Consider the following 27,392-nt stretch of genomic DNA (forward strand, 5'->3'; position numbering starts at 1 on the left):
ACTCGTATACCAAAAGAAAATCCTCTCGTTTCCATAGAAACGTTACTCGATTTAGAAGGATGAGTCACAGAACCCACAGTATTTCATAGTGACGCAATCTCTGTGTTATTCTTCAATGTGAGGGGGCGAGGGGTGCAGTAAAGAAGGAATAGTGCATCGGAAAAGAGATATTCGTATCCCAAAAGAAAAACCTGTCGTTCCCATAGAAACGTTACTCGATTTGATAGGAGAAGTTATGGAACCCATAGCATTTGACAGCGACGATATTTCTGAGCTTATTCTTCATTGTGAGGGAGCGAGGGATGCAGTAACGAACTAATAGTGCATCGGAAAGGAGATACTCGTATCCCAAAAGAAAATCCTGTCGTTTCCATAGAAACGTTACTCGATTTAGAAGGAGAAGTTATAGAACCCACACTATTTCATAGCACGCAATCACTGTGTTTATTCGTGAATGTGAGGGAGCGAGGGATGCAGTAATGAACTAATAGTGCAGGGGAAAGGAGATACTCGTATCCCAAAAGAAAATTCTGTCGTTTCAATAGAAACGTTACTCGGTTTAGAAGGAGAAGTCATAGAACCCATAGTATTTGATAGCCACCCAATTTCTGTGTTAATTCGTGAATGTGAGGGAGGCGAGGGATGCAGTAAAGATGGAATAGTGCATCGGAAAAGAGATACTCGTATACCAAAAGAAAATCCTTTCGTTTCCATAGTAACGTTACTCGAATTAGAAGGGGGAGTCATACAGCGCATTGTAATTCAAAGCGACGCATTATCTTTGTTAATTCGTCAATTTGAGGGAGCGAGGGATGCAGTGAAGAAGGAATAGTGCATCGGAAAGGAGATACTCGTATGCCAGATGAAAGTGCTGTCGTTTCCATATAAACGGTACTCGATTTAGAAGGAGAGGTCATTGAACTCACAGTATTTCAAAGCGACGCAATTTCTGTGCTTATTCGTCAATGTGAGGGAGCGGGGGATGCAGTAAGGAACTAATAATGCATCGGAAAGGAGATACTCGCATCATAAAAGAAAATCCTGTCGTTTCCATAGAAACTTTACTCGATTTAGATGGAGAGGTCATGAAACCCATAGTATTTCATAGCGACACAATATCTGTGTTATTTCGTCAATGTGATTCACCGAGGGATGCAGTAAAGAGGGAATAGTGCATCGGAAAGGAGATACTCGTATCCCAAAAGAAATTCCTGTCGTTTCCATACTCGATTTTGATGGGGGAGTAATAGAACGCATTGTATTTCAAAGCGACGCAATAACTGTGTTAATTCGTCAATGTGAGGGAGCGAGGGATGCAGTACAGAAGGAATAGTGCATCGGAAAGATGATACTCCTATCCCAAAAGAAAATCGTGTCGTTTCAATAGAAACATTACTCGATTTAGGAGAGGTAGCCATGTAACCCAAAGTCTTTCATAGCCACGCAAATTCTGTGTTAATTCGCCAATGTGAGGGAGCGAGGGAGTCAGTACAGAAGGAATAGTGCATCGGAAAGGAGATACTCGTATACCAAAAGAAAATCCTTTCGTTTCCATAGTAACGTTACTCGAATTAGAAGGGGGAGTCATAGAGCGCATTGTAATTCAAAGCGACGCATTATCTTTGTTAATTCGTCAATTTGAGGGAGCGAGGGATGCAATACAGAAGGAATAGTGCATCGGAAAGGAGATACTCGTATACCAGAAGAAAATCCTGTCGTTTCCATGGAAACGTAACTCGATTTAGAAAGAGTAGTCATAGAACCCATAGTATTTCATTGCCACGCAATTTCTGTGTTAATTCGTCAATGTGAGGGAGCGATTGACGCAGTAAAGAAGGAATAGTGCATCGGAAAGGAGATACTTGTAACCCAAAACAAAATCCTGTCGTTTCAATAGGAACGTTACTCGATTTAGACGAGAAGTCATAGAACCCATAGTATTTAGAAGCCACGCAACTCCTGTCTTAATTCGTCAATGTCAGGGAGCGAGGGATGCAGTAAAGAAGGAATAGTTCATCGGAAAGGAGATACTCGTATCTTAAAAGAAAATCCTGTCGTTTCAATAGAAACGTTACTCGATTTAGAAGGAGAAGTCATAGAACACACAGTATTTCATAGCGACGCAATTTCTGTGTTTATTCGTCAATGTGAGGGAGCGAGGGATGCAGTAATGAACTAATAGTGCAACGGAAAGGAGATACTCGTATCCCAAAAGATGATCTTGTCGTTTCCATAGAAATATCGCTGTGTTCGGAAGGAGAATTCATGGAACCCATAGTATTTCATAGCGACGCATCTTGTGTGTTAATTCGTCAATGTGAGGGAGCGAGGGATGCAGTAAAGAAGGAATAGTGCATCGGAAAGGAGATACTCGTATACCAAAAGAAAATCCTCTCGTTTCCATAGAAACGTTACTCGATTTAGAAGGATGAGTCATAGAACCCACAGTATTTCATTTGACGCAATCTCTGTGTTATTCTTCAATGTGAGGGAGCGAGGGGTGCAGTAAAGAAGGAATAGTGCATCGGAAAAGAGATATTCGTATCCCAAAAGAAAAACCTGTCGTTCCCATAGAAAAGTTACTCGATTTGATAGGAGAAGTTATGGAACCCATAGTATTTAACAGCGACGATATTTCAGTGCTTATTCTTCATTGTGAGGGAGCGAGGGATGCAGTAACGAACTAATAGTGCATCGGAAAGGAGATACTCGTATCCCAAAAGAAAATCCTGTCGTTTCCATAGAAACGTTACTCGATTTAGAAGGAGAAGTTACAGAACCCACACTATTTCATAGCACGCAATCACTGTGTTTATTCGTGAATGTGAGGGAGCGAGGGATGCAGTAATGAACTAATAGTGCAGGGGAAAGGAGATACTCGTATCCCAAAAGAAAATTCTGTCGTTTCAATAGAAACGTTACTCGGTTTAGAAGGAGAAGTCATAGAACCCATAGTATTTGATAGCCACCCAATTTCTGTGTTAATTCGTGAATGTGAGGGAGGCGAGGGATGCAGTAAAGATGGAATAGTGCATCGGAAAGAAGACACTCGTATCCCAAAAGGAAATACTGTCGTGTCCATAGGAAAGTTACTCGATTTGATAGGAGAAGTCATAGAACCCATAGTGTCTCACAGCGACGCAATTTCTGCGCTTATTCGTCAATGTGAGGGAGCGTGGGATGCAGCAAAAAATTAATAGTGCATCGGAAATGAGATACTCGTATCCCAAAAGAAAATCCTGTCGTTTCCATAGATACGTTACTCGATTTAGAAGGATAAGTCATGGAACCCATAGTATATCATAGCGACGCAATGTCTGTGTTAATTCGTCAATGTGAGGGAGCGAGGGATGCAGTAAAGAAGGAATAGTGCATCGGAAAGGAGATACTCGTATCCCAAAAGAAATTTCTGTCGTTTCCATAGAAACGTTACTCGATTTAGAAGGAGAAGTTATAGAACCCATAGTATTTCAGAGCGACGCAATTTCTGTGCTTATTCGTCAATGTGAGGGAGCGGGGGATGCAGTAAGGAACTAATAATGCATCGGAAAGGAGATACTCGTATCATAAAAGAAAATCCTTTCGTTTCCATAGTAACGTTACTCGAATTAGAAGGGGGAGTCATAGAGCGCATTGTATTTCAAAGCGACGCATTATCTTTGTTAATTCGTCAATTTGAGGGAGCGAGGGATGCAATACAGAAGGAATAGTGCATCGGAAAGGAGATACTCGTATACCAGAAGAAAATCCTGTCGTTTCCATAGAAACGTACCTCGATTTAGAAGGAGTAGTCATAGAACCCATAGTATTTCATTGCCACGCAATTTCTGTGTTAATTCGTCAATGTGAGGGAGCGATTGACGCAGTAAAGAAGGAATAGTGCATCGGAAAGGAGATACTTGTAACCCAAAACAAAATCCTGTCGTTTCAATAGGAACGTTACTCGATTTAGACGAGAAGTCATAGAACCCATAGTATTTAGTAGCCACGCAACTCCTGTCTTAATTCGTCAATGTCAGGGAGCGAGGGATGCAGTAAAGAAGGAACAGTTCATCGGAAAGGAGATACTCGTATCTTAAAAGAAAATCCTATCGTTTCAATAGAAACGTTACTCGATTTAGAAGGAGAAGTCATAGAACACACAGTATTTCATAGCGACGCAATTTCTGTGTTTATTCGTCAATGTGAGGGAGCGAGGGATGCAGTAATGAACTAATAGTGCAACGGAAAGGAGATACTCGTATCCCAAAAGATGATCTTGTCGTTTCCATAGAAATATCACTGTCTTCGGAAGGAGAATTCATTGAACCCATAGTATTTCATAGCGACGCATCTTCTGTGTTAATTCGTCAATGTGAGGGAGCGAGGGATGCAGTAAAGAAGGAATAGTGCATGAGAAAGGAGATACTCGTATCCCAAAAGAAAATCTTGTCGTTTCCATAGAAACGTAACTCGATTTAGAAGGAGAGGTAATAGAACCCATAGTATTTAAAAGCCACGTAATTTCTGTCTTAATTCGTCAATGTCAGGGGGCGAGGGATGCAGTAAAGAAGGAATGGTGCAGCGGAAAGGAGATACTCGTATCTCAAAACAAAATCCTGTCGTTTCCATAGAAACGTTACTCGATTTAGAGGGAGAAGTCATACAGCCCATAGTATTTCATAGCGACCCAATTTCTGCGTTAATTCGTCAATGTGAGGGAGCGAGAAATACCGTAAAGACGGAATAGTGCATCGGAAAGGGGATACTCGTACCCGAAAAGAGAATCCTGTCGTTTCAATAGAAACGTTACTCGATTTAGAATAAGTCATAGAACACATAGTATTTCATAGCGACGCAATTTCAATGTTAATTCGCCAATGTGAGGAATCGAGGAATGCAGTACAGAAGGAATAGTGCATTGGAAAGGAGATAGCCGTATCCCAAAAGAAAATCCCGTCGTTTCCTTAGAAACGTTACTCGATTTAGAAGGAGAAGTCATAGAACACATAGTATATCATAGCGACGCAATTTCTGTGTTAATTGGTCAATGTCAGGGGGCGAGGGATGCAGTAGAGAAGGAATAGTGCATTGGAAAGGAGATACTCGTATACCAAAAGAAAATCCTCTCGTTTCCATAGAAACGTTACTCGATTTAGAAGGATGAGTCATAGAACCCACAGTATTTCATAGTGACGCAATCTCTGTGTTATTCTTCAATGTGAGGGAGCGAGGGGTGCAGTAATAAAGGAAAAGTGCATCGGAAAAGAGATATTCGTATCCCAAAAGAAAAACCTGTCGTTCCCATAGAAACGTTACTCGATTTGATAGGAGAAGTTATGGAACCCATAGTATTTAACAGCGACGATATTTCTGTGCTTATTCTTCATTGTGAGGGAGCGAGGGATGAAGTAACGAACTAATAGTGCATCGGAAAGGAGATACTCGTATCCCAAAAGAAAATCCTGTCGTTTCCATAGAAACGTTACTCGATTTAGAAGGAGAAGTTATAGAACCCACACCATTTCATACCACGCAATCTCTGTGTTTATTCGTGAATGTGAGGGAGCGAGGGATGCAGTAATGAACTAATAGTGCAGGGGAAAGGAGATACTCGTATCCCAAAAGAAAATTCTGTCGTTTCAATAGAAACGCTACTCGGTTTAGAAGGAGAAGTCATAGAACCCATAGTATTTGATAGCCACCCAATTTCTGTGTTAATTCGTGAATGTGAGGGAGGCGAGGGATGCAGTAAAGATGGAATAGTGCATCGGAAAAGAGATACTCTTATCCCAAAAGAAAATCCTGTCGTTTCCATAGAAACGTTACTCGATTTAGAAGGAGAAGTAATAGAACCCATAGTATATCAAAGCGACGCAATTTCTGCGCTTATTCGTCAATGTGAGGGAGCGAGGGATGCAGTAAAAAACTAATAGTGCATCGGAAAGGAAACACTCGTATCCCAAAAGAAAATCTTGTCGTTTCCATTGAAACGTTACTCGATTTAGAAGGAGAAGTCATTGAACCCATAGTATTTCATAGCGACGCAATATATGTGATTTTTGGTCAATGTCAGGGTGCGAATGATGCAGTAAAGACGGAATAATGCATCGGAAAGGAGATACTCGTATCCCAAAAGAAAATACTGTCGTGTCCATAGGAAAGTTACTCGATTTGATAGGAGAAGTCATAGAACCCATAGTGACTCACAGGGACGCAATTTCTGCGCTTATTCGTCAATGTGAGGGAGCGTGGGATGCAGTAAAAAATTAATAGTGCATCGGAAATGAGATACTCGTATCCCAAAAGAAAATCCTGCCGTTTCCATAGATACGTTACTCGATTTAGAAGGACAAGTCATGGAACCCATAGTATATCATAGCGACGCAATTTGTGTGTTATTTTGTCAATGTGAGGGAGCGAGGGATGCAGTAACGACGGAATAGTGCATCGGAAAGGAGATACTCGTATCCCAAAACAAAATCCCGTCTTTTCCTTAGAAACGTTACTCGATTTAGAAGGAGAATTCATAGAACTCATAGTATTTCATAGCGACGCAATGTCTGTGTTAATTCGTCAATGTGAGGGAGCGAGGGATGCAGAAAAGAAGGAATAGTGCATCGGAAAGGAGATACTCGTATACCAGATGAAAGTCCTGTCGTTTCCATATAAACGGTACTCGATTTAGAAGGAGAGGTCATTGAACCCACAGTATTTCATAGCCACGCAATTTCTGTGTTAATTCGTCAATGTGAGGTAGCGAGGGATGCAGTAATGAAGGAATAGTGCATCGGAAAGGAGATACTCGTATCCCAAAAGAAATTTCTGTCGTTTCCATAGAAACGTTACTCGATTCAGAAGAAGAAGTCATAGAGCCCATAGTATTTCATAGCGACGCAATTTCTGTGTTAATTCGTGAATGTGAGGGGGCGAGGGATGCACTAAGGAAGGAATAGTACATCAGAAAGGAGATACTCGTATCCCAAATAAAAATCGTGTCGTTTCCATGGAAACGTCACTCGATCTAGAGGCAGAAGTTATAGAACCCATAGCAATTTATAGCGACGCAATTACTGTGTTAATTCGTCAATGTGGGGGAGCGAGGGATGATGTAAAGAAGGAATATTGCATCGGAAAGGAGATACTCGTATCCCAAAAGATATTCCTGTCGTTTCCATACTCGATTTTGATGGGGGAGTAATAGAACGCATTGGATTTCAAAGCGACGCAATATCTGTGTTAATTCGTCAATGTGAGGGAGCGAGGGATGCAGTACAGAAGGAATAGTGCATCGGAAAGATGATACTCCTATCCCAAAAGAAAATCGTGTCGTTTCAATAGAAACATTACTCGATTTAGGAGAGGTAGCCATGTAACCCAAAGTCTTTCATAGCCACGCAAATTCTGTGTTAATTCGCCAATGTGAGGGAGCGAAGGATGCAGTAAAGAAGGAATAGCGCATCGGAAAGGAGATACTAGTTTACCAGAAGAAAATCCTGTCGTTTCCATAGAAACGTTACTCGATTTAGAAGTAGAAGTCATAGAATCAATAGTATTTCATTGCCACGCAATTTCTGTGTTAATTCGTCAATGTGAGGCAGCGAGAGACGCAGTAAAGAGGGAATAGTGCATCGGAAAGGGGATACTCTTATCCCAAGAGAAAATCCTGTGGTTTCATTGATGCGTTACTCGATTTTTGAGGGGGAGTCATAGGACGCATTGTATTTCAAAGCGACGCAATTTCCGCGTTAATTCGTCAATGTGAGAGAGCGAGGGATGCAGTAAAGAGGGAATAGTGAATCGGAAACGGGATACTCTTATCCCAAAAGAAAATCCTGTGGCTTCAATAGAAACGTTACTCGATTTTGAAGGGGGAGTCATAGAACGCATTGTATTTCAAAGCGACGCAATATCAGTGTTAATTCGTCAATGTGAGGGAGCGATGGATAAAGTACAGAAGGAATAGTGCATCGGAAAGGAGATACTCGTGTACCAGAAGAAAATCCTGTCGTTACCATAGAAACGTTACTCGATTTAGAAGGAGAAATTATAGAACCTATCGTATCTCATAGCGACGCTATTCTGTGCTTATTCGCCAATGTGAGGGAGCGAGGGATGCAGTAAAGAACTAATAGTGCATCGGAAAGGAGATACACGTATCATAAAAGAAAATCCTGTTTTTTCCATAGAAACGTTACTCGATTTAGAAAGAGAAGTCATGGAACCCATAGTATTTCATAGCGACGCATCTTCTGTGTTAATTCGTCAATGTGAGGGAGCGGGGGATGCAGTACAGAAGGAATAGTGCATCGGAAAGGATATAGTCGTTTCTCAAAAGAAAATCCTATCGTTTCTATAGAAACGTTACTCGATGTAGAAAGAGAATTCATAGAACACATAGTATTCCATAGCGTCGCTATTACTGTGTTAATTCGTCAATGTGAGGGTGTCAAGGAAGCAGTAAAGAAGGAAAAGTGCATCGGAAAGGAGATACTCTTATCGTAAACGAAAATCCTGTCGTTTCAATAGAAACGTTACTCGAATTAGAAGGGGGAGTCATAGAACGCATTGTATTTCAAAGCGACGCATTATCTTTGTTAATTCGTCAATTTGAGGGAGCGAGGGATGCAATACAGAAGGAATAGTGCATCGGAAAGGAGATACTCGTATACCAGAAGAAAATCCTCTCGTTTCCATAGAAACGTAACTCGATTTAGAAGGAGTAGTCATAGAACCCATAGTATTTCATTGCCACGCAATTTCTGTGTTAATTTGCCAATGTGAGGGAGCGATTGACGCAGTAAAGAAGGAATAGTGCATCGGAAAGGAGATACTTGTAACCCAAAACAAAATCCTGTCGTTTCAATAGGAACGTTACTCGATTTAGAAGGAGAAGTCACAGAACACATAGTATTTCATAGCGACGCAATTTCTGTGTTTATTCGTCAATGTGAGGGAGCGAGGGATGCAGTAATGAACTAATAGTGCAACGGAAAGGAGATACTCGTATCCCAAAAGATGATCTTGTCGTTTCCATAGAAATATCACACTGTTCGGAAGGAGAATTCATGGAACCCGTAGTATTTCGTAGCGACGCAATTTCTGTGTTAATTCGTCAATGTGAGGGAGCGAGGGATACAGTAAAGACGGAATAGTGCATCAGAAAGGTGATACTCGTATCGCATAATCAAATACTGTCGTTTCCAAAGAAACGTTACTCGATTTAGAGGGAGAAGTCATAGATCCCAAAGTATTTCATAGCGACGCAATATCTGTGTTAATTCGTCAATGTGAGGGAGCGAGGGATGCAGTAAAGAAAGAATAGCGCATCGGAAAGGAGATACTCGTATACCAGAAGAAAATCCTGTCGTCTCCATAGAAACGTTACTCGATTTAGAAGGAGAAGTAATAGAATGAATAGTATTTCATTGCCACGCTATTTCTGTGTTAATTCGTCAATGTGAGGGAGCGAGGGATGCATTAAAGAAGGAATAGTGCTTCGGAAAGGGGATACTCTTATTCCAAAAGAAAATCCTGTGGTTTCAGTAGAAGCGTTACTCGATTTTGAAGGAGGAGTCATAGAACGCATTGTATTTTAAAGCGACGCAATTTCCGCGTTAATTCGTCAATGTGAGAGAGCGAGGGATGCAGTAAAGAGGGAATAGTGCATCGGAAAGGGGATACTCTTATCCCAAAAGAAAATCCTGTGGTTTCAGTAGAAGCGTTACTCGATTATGAATGGGGAGTCATAGAACGCATTGTATTTCAAAGCGACGCAATTTCCGCGTTAATTCGTCAATGTGAGAGAGCGAGGGATGCAGTAAAGAGGGAATAGTGCATCGGAAAGGGGATACTCTTATCCCAAAAGAAAATCCTGTGGTTTCAGTAGAAGCGTTACTCGATTTTGAAGGGGCAGTCATAGAACGCATTGTATTTCAAAGCGACGCAATTTCCGCGTTAAGTCGTCAATGTGAGAGAGCGAGGGATGTAGTAAAGAGGGAATAGTGCATCTGAAAGGGGATACTCTTATCCCAAAAGAAAATCCTGTGGTTGCAGTAGAGGCGTTACTCGATTTTGAAGGGGGAGTCATAGAACGCATTGTATTTCAAAGCGACGCAATTTCCGCGTTAATACGTCAATGTGAGAGAGCGAGGGATGCAGTAAAGAGGGAATAGTGCATCGGAAAGGGGATACTCTTATCCCAAGAGAAAATCCTGTGGTTTCATTGATGCGTTACTCGATTTTGGAGGGGGAGTCATAGAACGCATTGTATTTCAAAGCGACGCAATACCAGTGTTAATTCGTCAATGTCAGGGAGCGATGGATAAAGTACAGAAGGAATAGTGCATCGGAAAGGAGATACTCGTGTACCAGAAGAAAATCCTGTCGTTACCATAGAAAAGTTACTCTATTTAGAAGGAGAAGTCATAGAGCCCATAGTATTACATAGCCACGCAATTTCAGTGCTAATTCGTCAATGTGAAAATGCGAGGGATGCAGTAAAGAAGGAATAGTGCATCGGAAAGGAGATACTCGTATCCCAAAAGAAAATCCCGTCGTTTCCATAGAAACGTTACTCGATTTAGAAGGAGAACTCATAGAACCCGTAGTATTTCATAGCGACGCAATTTCTGCGATAATTCGTCAATGTGAGGGAGCGAGGGATGAAGTAAAGAAGGAATAGTGCATCGGAAAGGAGAAACTCGTATCCGAAAACAAAATCCTGTCGTTTAAATGGAAACGTTACTCGATATGATAGGAGAAGTTATGGAACCCATAGTATTTAACAGCGACGATATTTCTGTGCTTATTCTTCATTGTGAGGGAGCGAGGGATGCAGTAACGAACTAATAGTGCATCGGAAAGGAGATACTCGTATCCCAAAAGAAAATCCTGTCGTTTCCATAGAAACGTTACTCGATTTAGAAGGAGAAGTTGTAGAACCCACACTATTTCATACCACGCAATCTCTGTGTTTATTCGTGAATGTGAGGGAGCGAGGGATGCAGTAATGAACTAATAGTGCAGGGGAAAGGAGATACTCGTATCCCAAAAGAAAATTCTGTCGTTTCAATAGAAACGTTACTCGGTTTAGAAGGAGAAGTCATAGAACCCATAGTATTTGATAGCCACCCAATTTCTGTGTTAATTCGTGAATGTGAGGGAGGCGAGGGATGCAGTAAAGATGGAATAGTGCATCGGAAAAGAGATACTCTTATCCCAGAAGAAAATCCTGTCGTTTCCATAGAAACGTTACTCGATTTAGAAGGAGAAGTAATAGAACCCATAGTATATCAAAGCGACGCAATTTCTGCTCTTATTCGTCAATGTGAGTGAGCGAGGGATGCAGTAAAAAACTAATAGTGCATCGGAAAGGAGACACTCGTATCCCAAAAGAAAATCTTGTCGTTTCCATTGAAACGTTACTCGATTTAGAAGGAGAAGTCATGGAACCCATAGTATTTCATAGCGACGCAATATATGTGATTTTTGGTCAATGTCAGGGAGCGAATGATGCAGTAAAGACGGAATAGTGCATCGGAAAGGAGATACTCGTATCCCAAAATAAAATACTGTCGTGTCCATAGGAAAGTTACTCGATTTGATAGGAGTAGTCATAGAACCCATAGTGTCTCACAGGGACGCAATTTCTGCGCTTATTCGTCAATGTGAGGGAGCGTGGGATGCAGTAAAAAATTAATAGTGCATCGGAAATGAGATACTCGTATCCCAAAAGAAAATCCTGTCGTTTCCATAGATACGTTACTCGATTTAGAAGGATAAGTCATGGAACCCATAGTATATCATAGCGACGCAATTTGTGTGTTATTTTGTCAATGTGAGGGAGCGAGGGATGCAGTAACGACGGAATAGTGCATCGGAAAGGAGATACTCGTATCCCAAAACAAAATCCCGTCTTTTCCTTAGAAACGTTACTCGATTTAGAAGGAGAATTCATAGAACTCATAGTATTTCATAGCGACGCAATGTCTGTGTTAATTCGTCAATGTGAGGGAGCGAGGGATGCAGTAAAGAAGGAATAGTGCATCGGAAAGGAGATACTCGTATACCAGATGAAAGTCCTGTCGTTTCCATATAAACGGTACTCGATTTAGAAGGAGAGGTCATTGAACCCACAGTATTTCATAGCCACGCAATTTCTGTGTTAATTCGTCAATGTGAGGTAGCGAGGGATGCAGTAAAGAAGGAATAGTGCATCGGAAAGGAGATACTCGTATCCCAAAAGAAATTTCTGTCGTTTCCATAGAAACGTTACTCGATTCAGAAGAAGTAGTCATAGAGCCCATAGTATTTCATAGCGACGCAATTTCTGTGTTAATTCGTGAATGTGAGGGGGCGAGGGATGCACTAAGGAAGGAATAGTGCATCAGAAAGGAGATACTCGTATCCCAAATAAAAATCGTGTCGTTTCCATGGAAACGTCACTCGATCTAGAGGCAGAAGTTATAGAACCCATAGCAATTTATAGCGACGCAATTACTGTGTTAATTCGTCAATGTGGGGGAACGAGGGATGATGTAAAGAAGGAATAGTGCATCGGAAAGGAGATACTCGTATCCCAAAAGATATTCCTGTCGTTTCCATACTCGATTTTGATGGGGGAGTAATAGAACGCATTGGATTTCAAAGCGACGCAATATCTGTGTTAATTCGCCAATGTGAGGGAGCGAGGGAAGCAGTACAGAAGGAATAGTGCATCGGAAAGGAGATACTCGTATACCAAAAGAAAATCCGTTCGTTTCCATAGTTACGTTACTCGACTTAAAAGGATGAGTCATAGAACCCACAGTATTTCATAGCGACGCAATTTCCGCGTTAATTCGCCAATGTGAGGGAGCGAAGGATGCAGTAAAGAAGGAATAGCGCATCGGAAAGGAGATACTAGTTTACCAGAAGAAAATCCTGTCGTTTCCATAGAAACGTTACTCGATTTAGAAGTAGAAGTCATAGAATCAATAGTATTTCATTGCCACGCAATTTCTGTGTTAATTCGTCAATGTGAGGGAGCGAGACACGCAGTAAAGAAGGAATAGTGCTTCGGAAAGGGGATACTCTTATCCCAAAAGGAAATCCTGTGGTTTCAGTAGAAGCGTTACTCGATTTTGAAGGGGGAGTCATAGAACGCATTGTATTTCAAAGCGACGCAATATCAGTGTTAATTCGTCAATATGCGGGAGCGATGGATAAAGTACAGAAGGAATAGTGCATCGGAAAGGAGATACTCGTGTACCAGAAGAAAATCCTGTCGTTACCATAGAAACGTTACTCGATTTAGAAGGAGAAATTATAGAACCTATCGTATTTCATAGCGACGCTATTCTGTGCTTGTTCGTCAATGTGAGGGAGCGAGGGATGCAGGAAAGAACTAATAGTGCATCGGAAAGGAGATACTCGTATCATAAAAGAAAATCCTGTTTTTTCCATAGAAACGTTACTCGATTTAGAAAGAGAAGTCATGGAACCCATAGTATTTCATAGCGACGCATCTTCTGTGTTAATTCGTCAATGTGAGGGAGCGAGGGATGCAGTACAGAAGGAATAGTGCATCGGAAAGGATATAGTCGTTTCTCAAAAGAAAATCCTATCGTTTCTATTGAAATGTTACTCGATGTAGAAAGAGAATTCATAGAACACATAGTATTCCATAGCGTCGCTATTACTGTGTTAATTCGTCAATGTGAGGGTGCCAAGGAAGCAGTAAAGAAGGAAAAGTGCATCGGAAAGGAGATACTCGTATCGTAAACGAAAATCCTGTCGTTTCAATAGAAACGTTTCTCGAATTAGAAGGGGGAGTCATAGAACGCATTGTATTTCAAAGCGACGCATTATCTTTGTTAATTCGTCAATTTGAGGGAGCGAGGGATGCAATACAGAAGGAATAGTGCATCGGAAAGGAGATACTCGTATACCAGAAGAAAATCCTCTCGTTTCCATAGAAACGTAACTCGATTTAGAAGGAGTAGTCATAGAACCCATAGTATTTCATTGCCACGCAATTTCTGTGTTAATTCGCCAATGTGAGGGAGCGATTGACGCAGTAAAGAAGGAATAGTGCATCGGAAAGGAGATACTTGTAACCCAAAACAAAATCCTGTCGTTTCAATAGGAACGTTACTCGATTTAGAAGGAGAAGTCATAGAACACATAGTATTTCATAGCGACGCAATTTCTGTGTTTATTCGTCAATGTGAGGGAGCGAGGGATGCAGTAATGAACTAATAGTGCAACGGAAAGGAGATACTCGTATCCCAAAAGATGATCTTGTCGTTTCCATAGAAATATCACACTGTTCGGAAGGAGAATTCATGGAACCCGTAGTATTTCGTAGCGACGCAATTTCTGTGTTAATTCGTCAATGTGAGGGAGCGAGGGATACAGTAAAGACGGAATATTGCATCAGAAAGGAGATACTCGTATCGCAAAAGCAAATACTGTCGTTTCCAAAGAAACGTTACTCGATTTAGAGGGAGAAGTCATAGATCCCAAAGTATTTCATAGCGACGCAATATCTGAGTTAATTCGTCAATGTGAGGGAGCGAGGGATGCAGTAAAGAAGGAATAGCGCATCGGAAAGGAGATACTCGTATACCAGAAGAAAATCCTGTCGTCTCCATAGAAACGTTACTCGATTTAGAAGGAGAAGTAATAGAATGAATAGTATTTCATTGCCACGCTATTTCTGTGTTAATTCGTCAATGTGAGGGAGCGAGGGATGCATTAAAGAAGGAATAGTGCTTCGAAAAGGGGATACTCTTATTCCAAAAGAAAATCCTGTGGTTTCAGTAGAAGCGTTACTCGATTTTGAAGGAGGAGTCATAGAACGCATTGTATTTCAAAGCGACGCAATTTCCGCGTTAATTCGTCAATGTGAGAGAGCGAGGGATGCAGTAAAGAGGGAATAGTGCATCGGAAAGGGGATACTCTTATCCCAAAAGAAAATCCTGTGGTTTCAGTAGAAGCGTTACTCGAATATGAATGGGGAGTCATAGAACGCATTGTATTTCAAAGCGACGCAATTTCCGCGTTAATTCGTCAATGTGAGAGAGCGAGGGATGCAGTAAAGAGGGAATAGTGCATCGGAAAGGGGATACTCTTATCCCAAAAGAAAATCCTGTGGTTTCAGTAGAGGCGTTACTCGATTTTGAAGGGGCAGTCATAGAACGCATTGTATTTCAAAGCGACGCAATTTCCGCGTTAAGTCGTCAATGTGAGAGAGCGAGGGATGTAGTAAAGAGGGAATAGTGCATCGGAAAGGGGATACTCTTATCCCAAAAGAAAATCCTGTGGTTTCAGTAGAGGCGTTACTCGATTTTGAAGGGGGAGTCATAGAACGCATTGTATTTCAAAGCCACGCAATTTCCGCGTTAATCCGTCAATGTGAGAGAGCGAGGGATGCAGTAAAGAGGGAATAGTGCATCGGAAAGGGGATACTCTTATCCCAAGAGAAAATCCTGTGGTTTCATTGATGCGTTACTCGATTTTGGAGGGGGAGTCATAGAACGCATTGTATTTCAAAGCGACGCAATTTCCGCGTTAATTCGTCAATGTGAGAGAGCGAGGGATGCAGTAAAGAGGGAATAGTGCATCGGAAAGGGGATACTCTTATCCCAAAAGAAAATCCTGTGGCTTCAATAGAAACGTTACTCGATTTTGAAGGGGAAGTCATAGAACGCATTGTATTTCAAAGCGACGCAATACCAGTGTTAATTCGTCAATGTCAGGGAGCGAGGGATGCAGTAAAGGAGGAATAGCGCATCGGAAAGGAGATACTCGTATACCAGAAGAAAATCCTGTCGTCTCCATAGAAACGTTACTCGATTTAGAAGGAGAAGTAATAGAATGAATAGTATTTCATTGCCACGCTATTTCTGTGTTAATTCGTCAATGTGAGGGAGCGAGGGATGCATTAAAGAAGGAATAGTGCTTCGAAAAGGGGATACTCTTATTCCAAAAGAAAATCCTGTGGTTTCAGTAGAAGCGTTACTCGATTTTGAAGGAGGAGTCATAGAACGCATTGTATTTCAAAGCGACGCAATTTCCGCGTTAATTCGTCAATGTGAGAGAGCGAGGGATGCAGTAAAGAGGGAATAGTGCATCGGAAAGGGGATACTCTTATCCCAAAAGAAAATCCTGTGGTTTCAGTAGAAGCGTTACTCGAATATGAATGGGGAGTCATAGAACGCATTGTATTTCAAAGCGACGCAATTTCCGCGTTAATTCGTCAATGTGAGAGAGCGAGGGATGCAGTAAAGAGGGAATAGTGCATCGGAAAGGGGATACTCTCATCCCAAAAGAAAATCCTGTGGTTTCAGTAGAGGCGTTACTCGATTTTGAAGGGGCAGTCGTAGAACGCATTGTATTTCAAACCGACGCAATTTCCGCGTTAAGTCGTCAATGTGAGAGAGCGAGGGATGTAGTAAAGAGGGAATAGTGCATCGGAAAGGGGATACTCTTATCCCAAAAGAAAATCCTGTGGTTTCAGTAGAGGCGTTACTCGATTTTGAAGGGGGAGTCATAGAACGCATTGTATTTCAAAGCGACGCAATTTCCGCGTTAATCCGTCAATGTGAGAGAGCGAGGGATGCAGTAAAGAGGGAATAGTGCATCGGAAAGGGGATACTCTTATCCCAAGAGAAAATCCTGTGGTTTCATTGATGCGTTACTCGATTTTGGAGGGGGAGTCATAGAACGCATTGTATTTCAAAGCGACGCAATTTCCGCGTTAATTCGTCAATGTGAGAGAGCGAGGGATGCAGTAAAGAGGGAATAGTGCATCGGAAAGGGGATACTCTTATCCCAAAAGAAAATCCTGTGGCTTCAATAGAAACGTTACTCGATTTTGAAGGGGAAGTCATAGAACGCATTGTATTTCAAAGCGACGCAATACCAGTGTTAATTCGTCAATGTCAGGGAGCGATGGATAAAGTACAGAAGGAATAGTGCATCGGAAAGGAGATACTCGTGTACCAGAAGAAAATCCTGTCGTTACCATAGAAAAGTTACTCAATTTAGAAGGAGAAGTCATAGAACCCATAGTATTTCATAGCCACGCAATTTCAGTGCTAATTCGTGAATGTGAAAATGCGAGGGATGCAGTAAAGAAGGAATAGTGCATCGGAAAGGAGATACTCGTATCCCAAAAGAAAATCCCGTCGTTTCCATAGAAACGTTACTCGATTTAGAAGGAGAACTCATAGAACCCGTAGTATTTCATAGCGACGCAATTTCTGCGATAATTCGTCAATGTGAGGGAGCGAGGGATGAAGTAAAGAAGGAATAGTGCATCGGAAAGGAGAAACTCGTATCCGAAAACAAAATCCTGTCGTTTGAATAGAAACGTTACTCGATTTAGAAGGAGAAATTATAGAACCTATAGTATTTCATAGCGACGCAAATTCTATGGTTATTCGTCAATGTGAGGGAGCGAGGGATGCAGTAAAGAACTAATACTGCATCGGAAAGGAGATACTCGTATCATAAAGGAAAATCCTGTTGATTCCCTAGAAACGCTACTCGATTTAGAAAGAGATGTCAAGGAACGCATAGTATTTCATAGCGACGCATCTGCTGTGTTAATTCGTGAATGTGAGGGAGCGACAGTTGCAGTAAAGAGGGAATAGTGCATCGGAGAGGAGAAACTCGTATCCCAAAAGAAAATCCTGTCGTTTCCATAGAAACGTTACTCGATTTAGAAGGAGAAGTCATAGAACCCATAGTATTTCATAGCGACACAATTTCATTGATAATTCGCCAATGTGAGGGAGCGAGGGATGCAGTAAAGAACTAATACTGCATCTGAAAGGAGATACTCGTATCTTAAAAGAAAATCCTGTCGTTTCCGTAGAAACGTTACTCGATTTAGAAGGAGAAGTCATAAAAGCCATAGTATTTCATAGCGACGCAATATCTGTGTTAATTCGTCAATGTCAGGGAGCTAGGGATGCAGTAAAGAAGGAATAGTGCATCGGAAAGGAGATACTCGTATCCCAAAAGAAACTCCTGTCGTTTCCATTGAAACGTTACTTGATTTAGAAAGAAAAGTCATTGAACACATAGTGTTCCATAGCGATGCAATTTCTCTGATAAATCGTGAATATGAGTTAGCCAGGGATGCAGTAAAGAAGGAATAGTGCATCGGAAAGGAGATACTCGTATCCCAAAGCAAAATCCTGTCGTTTCAATAGTTTTTTTTTTTTTTTTTTTTTTTTTTTTTTTTGTTAGGGTTTAAGGGCGCTCAACTGCTGAGGTCATTAGCGCCCAGTCACTGGTGTTAGAGCACAAGGAACCTGCTAAAACTCAAGGGGATGGGGGGACATCAAAAGGACCTGACAAAGATGCAGATGAAATAAGTACAAAGGTTAAATGTCTTTGGTCAAGCCAGTTAAAGTTATAAAACGCAGAAGACGAGCAGCTGCTCGAGCGTCATCAGCTAAAACATCCGGTAAGGTAGATGGCAGGGACAGGACAACACGAAATTGACTAAAACGGGGACACGACAGTAAAACATGGCGCACCGTAAATGCCTGACCACAAGGGCACTGCGGGGCTGGGTCACCAGAGAGCAGGTAGCGGTGGCTAAACCGGCAATGCCCAATCTGCAACCTGGTCAGAAGGACCTCCTCGCGCCGAGATGGTCGGGAGGAAGTTGTCCAAGCAGTTGGGAGCGGTTTTACTGCCTGGAGCTTGTTTCCTTGGAGGGATGACCAAGCATCCCACCACAAGGACACAAGCCTCTTACATACATCCCCACAAACGTCAGATGATGGGACACAATGGGAGGCTGGCCGAGGCTGCAGGACTGCAGCCTTGGCTGCAGCATCCGCAGCCTCATTCCCAGACACTCCCACATGTCCGGGGACCCACAGAAAGCTGACAGAACCGCCATTATCAGCGAAAGAATGGAGGGACTGCTGTATTCGTTGAATCAAGGGATGGACCGGATAGGGAGCCCTAAGGCTCTGAAGAGCACTGAGTGAATCAGAGCAGAGTACATACGATGAATGGCGGTGGCGGCGGGCATACTGAATGGCCTGATGGAGAGCAAAAAGCTCGGCCGTAAAGCTGGAACATTGGTCAAGGAGCCGGTATTTAAAGGTGGCGGTCCCGACGACAAAGGCACAGCCGACACCATCGTCAGTTTTGGAGCCATCGGTGTAAATAAAGGTGTGACCAGCAAGTCGAGCACGAAGTTCGACAAACCGTGAGCAATACACTGCAGCCGGAGTACCCTCCTTCGGGAGTGAGCTGAGGTCGAGATAAATACGAACCGGAGCCTGGAGCCAAGGTGGTGTCGGGCTCACACCCTCTCTGAAGGTGGTAGGGAGGGCAAAATCCAATTGTCGAAGCAGGCGACGGAAGCGGACTCCGGGGGGCAGCAGGGCAGACACATACAACCCGTACTGACGGTCGAGAGAATCGGCGAAGAAGGACTTGTAAGAGGGGTGTTCGGGCATAGACAATAGCCGGCAGGCATACCGACACAGCAGTATGTCGCGCCGGTAGGTCAATGGTAACTCGGCAGCTTCAGCATAAAGACTCTCGACAGGACTAGTGTAGAAGGCTCCGGTCGCAAGACGTATCCCCCGATGGTGGATGGAGTTGAGCCGGCGTAAGAGGGATGGCCGAGCGGACGAGTAGACGAAGCTCCCATAATCCAGCTTCGATCGGACTATGGACCGATACAAGCGAAGCAGGACAGTGCGATCCGCTCCCCAAGATGAACCGCTAAGAACTCTGAGGACATTAAGGGAACGTGTACAACGGGCCGCCAAATAAGAGACATGTGGAGACCAACACAGTTTCCGGTCCAACGTGAGCCCTAGAAACTTAGTTGTGTCCACGAATGGGAGAACAACGGGACCGAGATGTAAGGATGGCGGAAGGAACGCTTTATATCGCCAAAAGTTGATACAAACCGTCTTCTCTTCAGAGAACCGGAAGCCATTTGCCACGCTCCATGAGTAGAGGCTGTCTAGACAACGCTGGAGGCAGCGCTCCAGGAGGCATGTTCTCTGGGCACTGCAGTAGATCGCGAAGTCATCGACAAAGAGAGAGCCTGAGACATTAGGTGGAATGCAATCCATAATTGGATTGATCGCGATGGCAAAAAGGGCTACGCTCAAGACAGAGCCCTGAGGCACTCCGTTCTCCTGGAGGAAGACGTCGGACAATACGGAACCCACACGTACCCTAAACTTTCGATCCGTTAAAAAGGAATCAATAAAAAGGGGCAGAGGACCGCGTAGGCCCCACTTGTGCATAGTGCGGAGGATACCTCCTCTCCAACAGGTATCATAAGCCTTCTCCAAGTCGAAGAACACGGCTACTGTTTGGCGCCTTCGCAAAAAGTTGTCCATGATGAATGTCGACAAGGTCACAAGGTGGTCAACAGCGGAGCGGCGGCGACGAAAGCCGCATTGGACATTAGTAAGTAGTCGTCGAGATTCAAGAATCCAAACTAACCAAGCATTAACCATGCGCTCCATCACCTTACAGACACAGCTTGTAAGAGAAATGGGGCGGTAACTAGAAGGAAGGTGTCTATCCTTCCCGGGTTTGGGTATAGGAACAACAACGGCGTCACGCCAACGCATGGGGACCTGACCTTCGGTCCAGACGCGATTGTAGGTACGAAGAAGGAAGCTTTTGCCCGCCGGAGAAAGGTGTGCCAGCATCTGAACGTGAATGGCATCTGGCCCCGGAGCAGAGGACCGGGACAGTGCAAGCGCACGTTCGAGTTCCCGCATAGTAAAGAGGGCATTGTAAGTTTCCAGATTCAGCGAGTGGAAGGAAGGTCGCCGAGCCTCGTCTGCCTCTTTCCTGGGAAGGAAGGCAGGATGGTAATGGGCGGAGCTTGAAACCTCCGCGAAAAAGCGGCCAAAGGCGTTGGAGACAGCCACAGGATCAACAAGGACCTCATTACCTGAGGTCAGGCCAAGTACTGAGGAGTGGGCCTTAATGCCCGACAGCCGGCGCAGGCTACCCCAAACAACGGAAGAGGGAGTAAAACTGGTAAAGGAGCTCGTGAAAGAGGCCCAGCAAGCTTTTTTGCTGTCTTTGATGACTCTACGGCATTGCGCTCGGAGTCGTCTGTATTCAATACAATTCGCCAACGTAGGATGGCGGCGAAAGGTGCGTAAAGCACGTCGTCGAGCACGGATAGCGTCCCTACAAGCCTCGTTCCACCAGGGGACGGAAACGCGACGTGAAGAAGAAGTAGTACGAGGTATGGAACGTTCCGCAGCATGGATAATAACAGCCGTGAGGTATTCGACCTGACTGTCACAACTGGGAAAATCGTGGTCCGGAAAGGTCGCCAGGGAGGAGTAAAGTCCCCAGTCAGCTTTCAGTATGTTCCAGCGCGAAGGACGTGGGGATGGGGTGTGGTGCAGGAGACGAACGACACAGGGGAAGTGGTCGCTCGAATAGGTGTCAGAAAGGACATACCACTCGAACCGACAGGCAAGAGTGGTAGAACAGATGGAGAGGTCCAAGTGGGAGTAGGTATGAGTAGAGTCCGAGAGGAAAGTCGGGGCGCCGGTATTGAGGCAGACAAGATTGAGATGGTTGAAGACATCCGCCAAGAGTGAGCCTCTTTGACAGGAGGCAGGAGAGCCCCAAAGGGGATGATGGGCATTGAAGTCGCCAAACAATAAGAACGGCGGGGGAAGCTGATCGATCAGGTGCATCATGTCAGCCCGACTAACAGCAGATGACGGTGGAGTGTAGACGGTACAAACTGAAAAAGTAAAAGCAGAAAGAGTAATGCGGATAGCTATTGCTTGGAGTGGGGTGGTCAATGGGATGGGATGGTAATAGACATCGTCCCGAACGAGCAACATGACCCCACCATGAGCTGGGATACCGTCCACAGGGGCGAGGTCATACCGCTCCGAGGTATAGTGGGAAAAGGCAATACGGTCAGTCGGGCGCAACTTGGTTTCCTGGAGACCAAGGACGAGCGGACAGTGCAGGCGGAGGAGCAGTTGTAATTCCTCCCGATTAGATCGAATACCTCTTATGTTCCAATGAAACAACGCCATTGCTAGTCAAAAAGTTGGGGGAACGAGAGGGGGAAGAGCTGGTCACCTCGATGGGCGCGGAGGGCCAGGTTGCGAGGCAACAACGCTACAACTGACGGCAGGCGGATCCGGTTCCATCGACTCGTCGCCAGCTGCGGCCGCTGTCCCTGATTGTGCAGGAGGGGCCGCATCATTTGCCGACAAAAGGCCGGCGGAACGCCTGGCAGCAGAGCGTCCCGGCGAAACTGAGGACGGCCGGGAGCAGCGACTCACGGATGAAGCGTCAGATGAAACGCGCCGGGGTGGAGAGGGGGAGAGAGACTTCTTCTTGGAGGCCTTCTTGGAAGGCCGAGGAGGCACAGGGATGGTGGGCTGGACCCGCAGAAGGTCCTCACGCGCGGGGTCCGTTTTGGAACCCCGGACCTCGGAAGCTGGGGTCCGGAACGTTTCCCCGATGGACACCTGAGAAGAGGATCGCTTCTCAGGTGGCGTGGGGGGAGGAGGAGGAGGAAGGGTGGCCCCTGGGGCAGGGGCGGTGGGGGCCGCGGGGGAGGAGGAGTTGGAAGGGAGGGATTTGGGAGGCGGAGCCAGAGCCCCCTGATGGGCAGAGGAGGCGGAGGGGGGACAGGATAGAGGTGAGGATACAGCGGAAGGAGTGGACACAACTGAGGCAAACGAAGTGGCCAGTGACACGGGATGAAGGCGGTCATACTTCTTCCTGGCCTCAGAATAAGAGAGCCGATCCAAAGTTTTGATTTCTTGTATCTTTTTCTCCTTCTGATAGGCGGGGCAGTCTGGGGACCTAGGCGAGTGGACGCCAGGACAATTAGGGCACCGAGGTGGTGGGGTGCAAGTATGTTCCTCACGAAGAGGACGTCCACAGTCGCCACAAAGGGGCTCAGCCTCACACCAGGACGACATGTGCCCAAAGCGCAAACACCTAAAACAGCGCATAGGAGGCAGGACGTAAGGTCGCACGTCGCACCGGTAGCACATCACCTTTACCTTCTCCGGGAGAACGTCCCCCTCGAAGGCGAGGATAAAGGCCCCGGTGTCAATGCGACGGTCTTTGGGGCCGCGCTGGACTCGCCGGACGAAATGCACGCCTCGGCGCTCCAGGTTGGCCCTGAGCTCCTCATCAGATTGTAGCAGGAGGTCACGATGAAAAATAACCCCCTGCGTCCTATTTAGTGCCAGATGTGGGACAATGGAGACTGGGATGTCCCCTAGGCGGTCGCACGCCTGGAGTGCCGCCGACTGTGTGGCAGAGGTGGTCTTGATAAGAACGGACCCTGATCGCATCTTGCTGAGAGCCTCAATTTCCCCGAAGACGTCCTCAATGTGCTGAACAAAGAACATGGGCTTGGAGGTGGCGAACGTCCCCCCATCTGTTCGAGAACAGACCAAATAGTGGGGGAAGTACTTCGCCCCAAGCCGGCGGGCCTGTCCCTCCTCCCATGGAGTGGCCAAGGGGGAAAGGGCAGGAGAACCAGAACTAGAAACGGTACCTTTTCTTTTGGAAGACTCGGCTGCAGAGCGACCTGATACGTGTTGACGTTTCATGTGCGAAACGTCCGCCCCGATACCACCCACTCCGACCAGGGGCTCTCCCCACAGGCGCCACCCAGCCGCAGCAAGGGCCACCTGGCAGGATGACCATTGCCAGGAGTCCTGATGCCCCAAGGAGACGGGCATCTACTCCTTGGCCAACGTGGGGAGGGTGCAGCCCAGGTATCGGCAGTACGATCCCTGTGTTGTCAGGGGGCTACAACCTAGAGGGTACATGACGACCCCACCACAACGGGCTGGCTACCGTGCTGGATTTCTAGTGCCATGGAAAGTCCATCATGATCACTGGTGCAGATGGAGATGCACTGTGGGCGTAACTTGGACAACCCATCAGGCGTTTAGGCCCAATTTGAGGAATAATGGGTATGGTGACAACGCCGGTGCAATGCTGAGTGCCAAGGTCTTAGTGCACTTAGGACCAGTGGTACACCACGTAAGGTGTCCTTCCCCAAAAGGCTCGTACTTCTGTAGAATTTTGAAAACTGGAGGTCAAACCCCAAGGGGGACCAACACATAGAAGGCCGAAACGGTTGAAACTCCTTTTAGTCGCCTCTTACGACAGGCAGGAATACCTCGGGCCTATTCTTACCCCGGACCCGCAGGGGGTATCGTCGTTTCAATAGAAACGATACTCGATTTAGAAGGGGAAGTAATAGAACCCATACTAGTTCATAGCGACGCAATTTCTGTGTTAATTCTTCAATGTGAGGGAGCGAGAGACGCAGTAAAGAAGGAATAGTGCATCGGAAAGGAGATACTCTTATCCCAAAAGAAAATCCTGTGGTTTCAGTAGAAGCGTTACTCGATTTTGAAGCGGGAGTCATAGAACGCATTGTATTTCAAAGCGACGCAATTTCCGCGTTAATTTGTCAATGTGAGGTAGCTAGGGATGCAGTAAAGAGGGAATAGTGCATCGGAAAGGAGATACTCGTATCCCAAATGAGAAATCCTGTGGTTTCAATAGAAACGTTACTCGATTTTGATGGGGGAATCATAGAACGCATTGTATTTCAAAGCGACGCAATTTCAGTGCTAATTCGTCAATGTGAAAATGCGAGGGATGCAGTAAAGAGGGAATAGTGCATCGGAAAGGAGATACTCGTATCCCAAAAGAAAATCCCGTCGTTTCCATAGAAACGTTACCCGATTTAGAAGGAGAACTCATAGAACCCGTAGTATTTCATAGCGACGCAATTTCTGCGATAATTCGTCAATGTGAGGGAGCGAGGGATGAAGTAAAGAAGGAATAGTGCATCGGAAAGGAGATAGTCGTATCCGAAAACAAAATCCTGCCGTTTCCATAGATACGTTACTCGATTTAGAAGGAGAAATTATTGAACCTATCGTATTTCATAGCGACGCAACTTCTGTGCTTATTCGTCAATGTGAGGGAGCGAGGGATACAGTAAAGAACTAATAGTGCATCGGAAAGGAGATACTCGTATCATAAAAGAAAATCCTGTTTTTTCCATAGAAACGTTACTCGATTTAGAAAGAGAAGTCATGGAACCCACAGTATTTCATAGCGACGCATCTTCTGTGTTAATTCGTCAATGTGAGGGAGCGAGGGATGCAGTAGAGAAGGAATAGTGCATCGGAAAGGATGTAGTCGTATCTCAAAAGAAAATCCTATCGTTTCTATAGAAACGTTACTCGATGTAGAAAGAGAATTCATAGAACACATAGTATTCCATAGCGTCGCTATTACTGTGTTAATTCGTCAATGTGAGGGTGCCAAGGAAGCAGTAAAGAAGGAAAAGTGCATCGGAAAGGAGATACTCGTATCCAAAAAGAAAATCCTCTCGTTTCAATAGAAACGTTACTCGAATTAGAAGGGGGAGTCATAGAACGCATTGTATTTCAAAGCGACGCATTATCTTTGTTAAATCGTCAATTTGAGAGAGCGAGGGATGCAATACAGAAGGAATAGTGCATCGGAAAGGAGATACTCGTATACCAGAAGAAAATCCTCTCGTTTCCATAGAAACGTAACTCGATTTAGAAGGAGTAGTCATAGAACCCATAGTATTTCATTGCCACGCAATTTCTGTGTTAATTCGTCAATGTGAGGGAGCGATTGACGCAGTAAAGAAGGAATAGTGCATCGGAAAGGAGATACTTGTAACCCAAAACAAAATCCTGTCGTTTCAATAGGAACGTTACTCGATTTAGACGAGAAGTCATAGAACCCATAGTATTTAGTAGCCACGCAGATCCTGTCTTAATTCGTCAATGTCAGGGAGCGAGGGATGCAGTAAAGAAGGAATAGTGCATCGGAAAGGAGATACTCGTATCTTAAAAGAAAATCCTGTGGTTTCAGTAGAGGCGTTACTCGATTTTGAAGGGGGAGTCTTAGAACGCATTGTATTTCAAAGCGACGCAATTTCCGCGTTAATTCGTCAATGTGAGAGAGCGAGGGATGCAGTAAAGAGGGAATAGTGCATCGAAAAGGGGATACTCTTATCCCAAAAGAAAATCCTGTGGTTTCAGTAGAAGCGTTACTCGATTTTGAAGGGGGAGTCATAGAACGAATTGTATTTCAAAGCGACGCAATTTCCCCGTTAATTCGTCAATGTGAGAGAGCGAGGGATGCAGTAAAGAGGGAATAGTGCATCGGAAAGGGGATACTCTTATCCCAAAAGAAAATCTTGTGGTTTCAGTAGAACCGTTACTCGATTATGAATGGGGAGTCATAGAACGCATTGTATTTCAAAGCGACGCAATTTCCGCGTTAATTCGTCAATGTGAGAGAGCGAGGGATGCAGTAAAGAGGGAATAGTGCATCGGAAAGGGGATACTCTTATCCCAAAAGAAAATCCTGTGGTTTCAGTAGAAGCGTTACTCGATTTTGAAGGGGCAGACATAGAACGCATTGTATTTCAAAGCGACGCAATTTCCGCGTTAAGTCGTCAATGTGAGAGAGCGAGGGATGTAGTAAAGAGGGAATAGTGCATCGGAAAGGGGATACTCTTATCCCAAAAGGAAATCCTGTGGTTTCAGTAGAGGCGTTACTCGATTTTGAAGGGGGAGTCATAGAACGCATTGTATTTCAAAGCGACGCAATTTCCGCGTTAATCCGTCAATGTGAGAGAGCGAGGGATGCAGTAAAGAGGGAATAGTGCTTCGGAAAGGGGATACTCTTATCCCAAGAGAAAATCCTGTGGTTTCATTGATGCGTTACTCGATTTTGGAGGGGGAGTCATAGAACGCATTGTATTTCAAATCGACGCAATTTCCGCGTTAATACGTCAATGTGAGAGAGCGAGGGATGCTGTAAAGAGGGAATAGTGCATCGGAAAGGCGATACTCTTATCCCAAAAGAAAATCCTGTGGCTTCAATAGAAACGTTACTCGATTTTGAAGGGGGAGTCATAGAACGCATTGTATTTCAAAGCGACGCAATATCAGTGTTAATTCGTCAATGTGAGGGAGCGATGGATAAAGTACAGAAGGAATAGTGCATCGGAAAGGAGATACTCGTGTACCAGAAGAAAATCCTGTCGTTACCATAGAAACGTTACTCTATTTAGAAGGAGAAGTCATAGAACCCATAGTATTTCATAGCCACGCAATTTCAGTGCTAATTCGTCAATGTGAAAATGCGAGGGATGCAGTAAAGAAGGGATAGTGCATCGGAAAGGAGATACTCGTATCCCAAAAGAAAATCCCGTCGTTTCCACAGAAACGTTACTCGATTTAGAAGGAGAACTCATAGAACCCGTAGTATTTCATAGCGACGCAATTTCTGCGATAATTCGTCAATGTGAGGGAGCGAGGGATGACGTAAAGAAGGAATAGCAC

This window comes from Schistocerca americana, unplaced genomic scaffold, assembly GCF_021461395.2.
Source record: "Schistocerca americana isolate TAMUIC-IGC-003095 unplaced genomic scaffold, iqSchAmer2.1 HiC_scaffold_14, whole genome shotgun sequence".
Classification (NCBI taxonomy): Eukaryota; Metazoa; Arthropoda; class Insecta; order Orthoptera; family Acrididae; genus Schistocerca; species Schistocerca americana.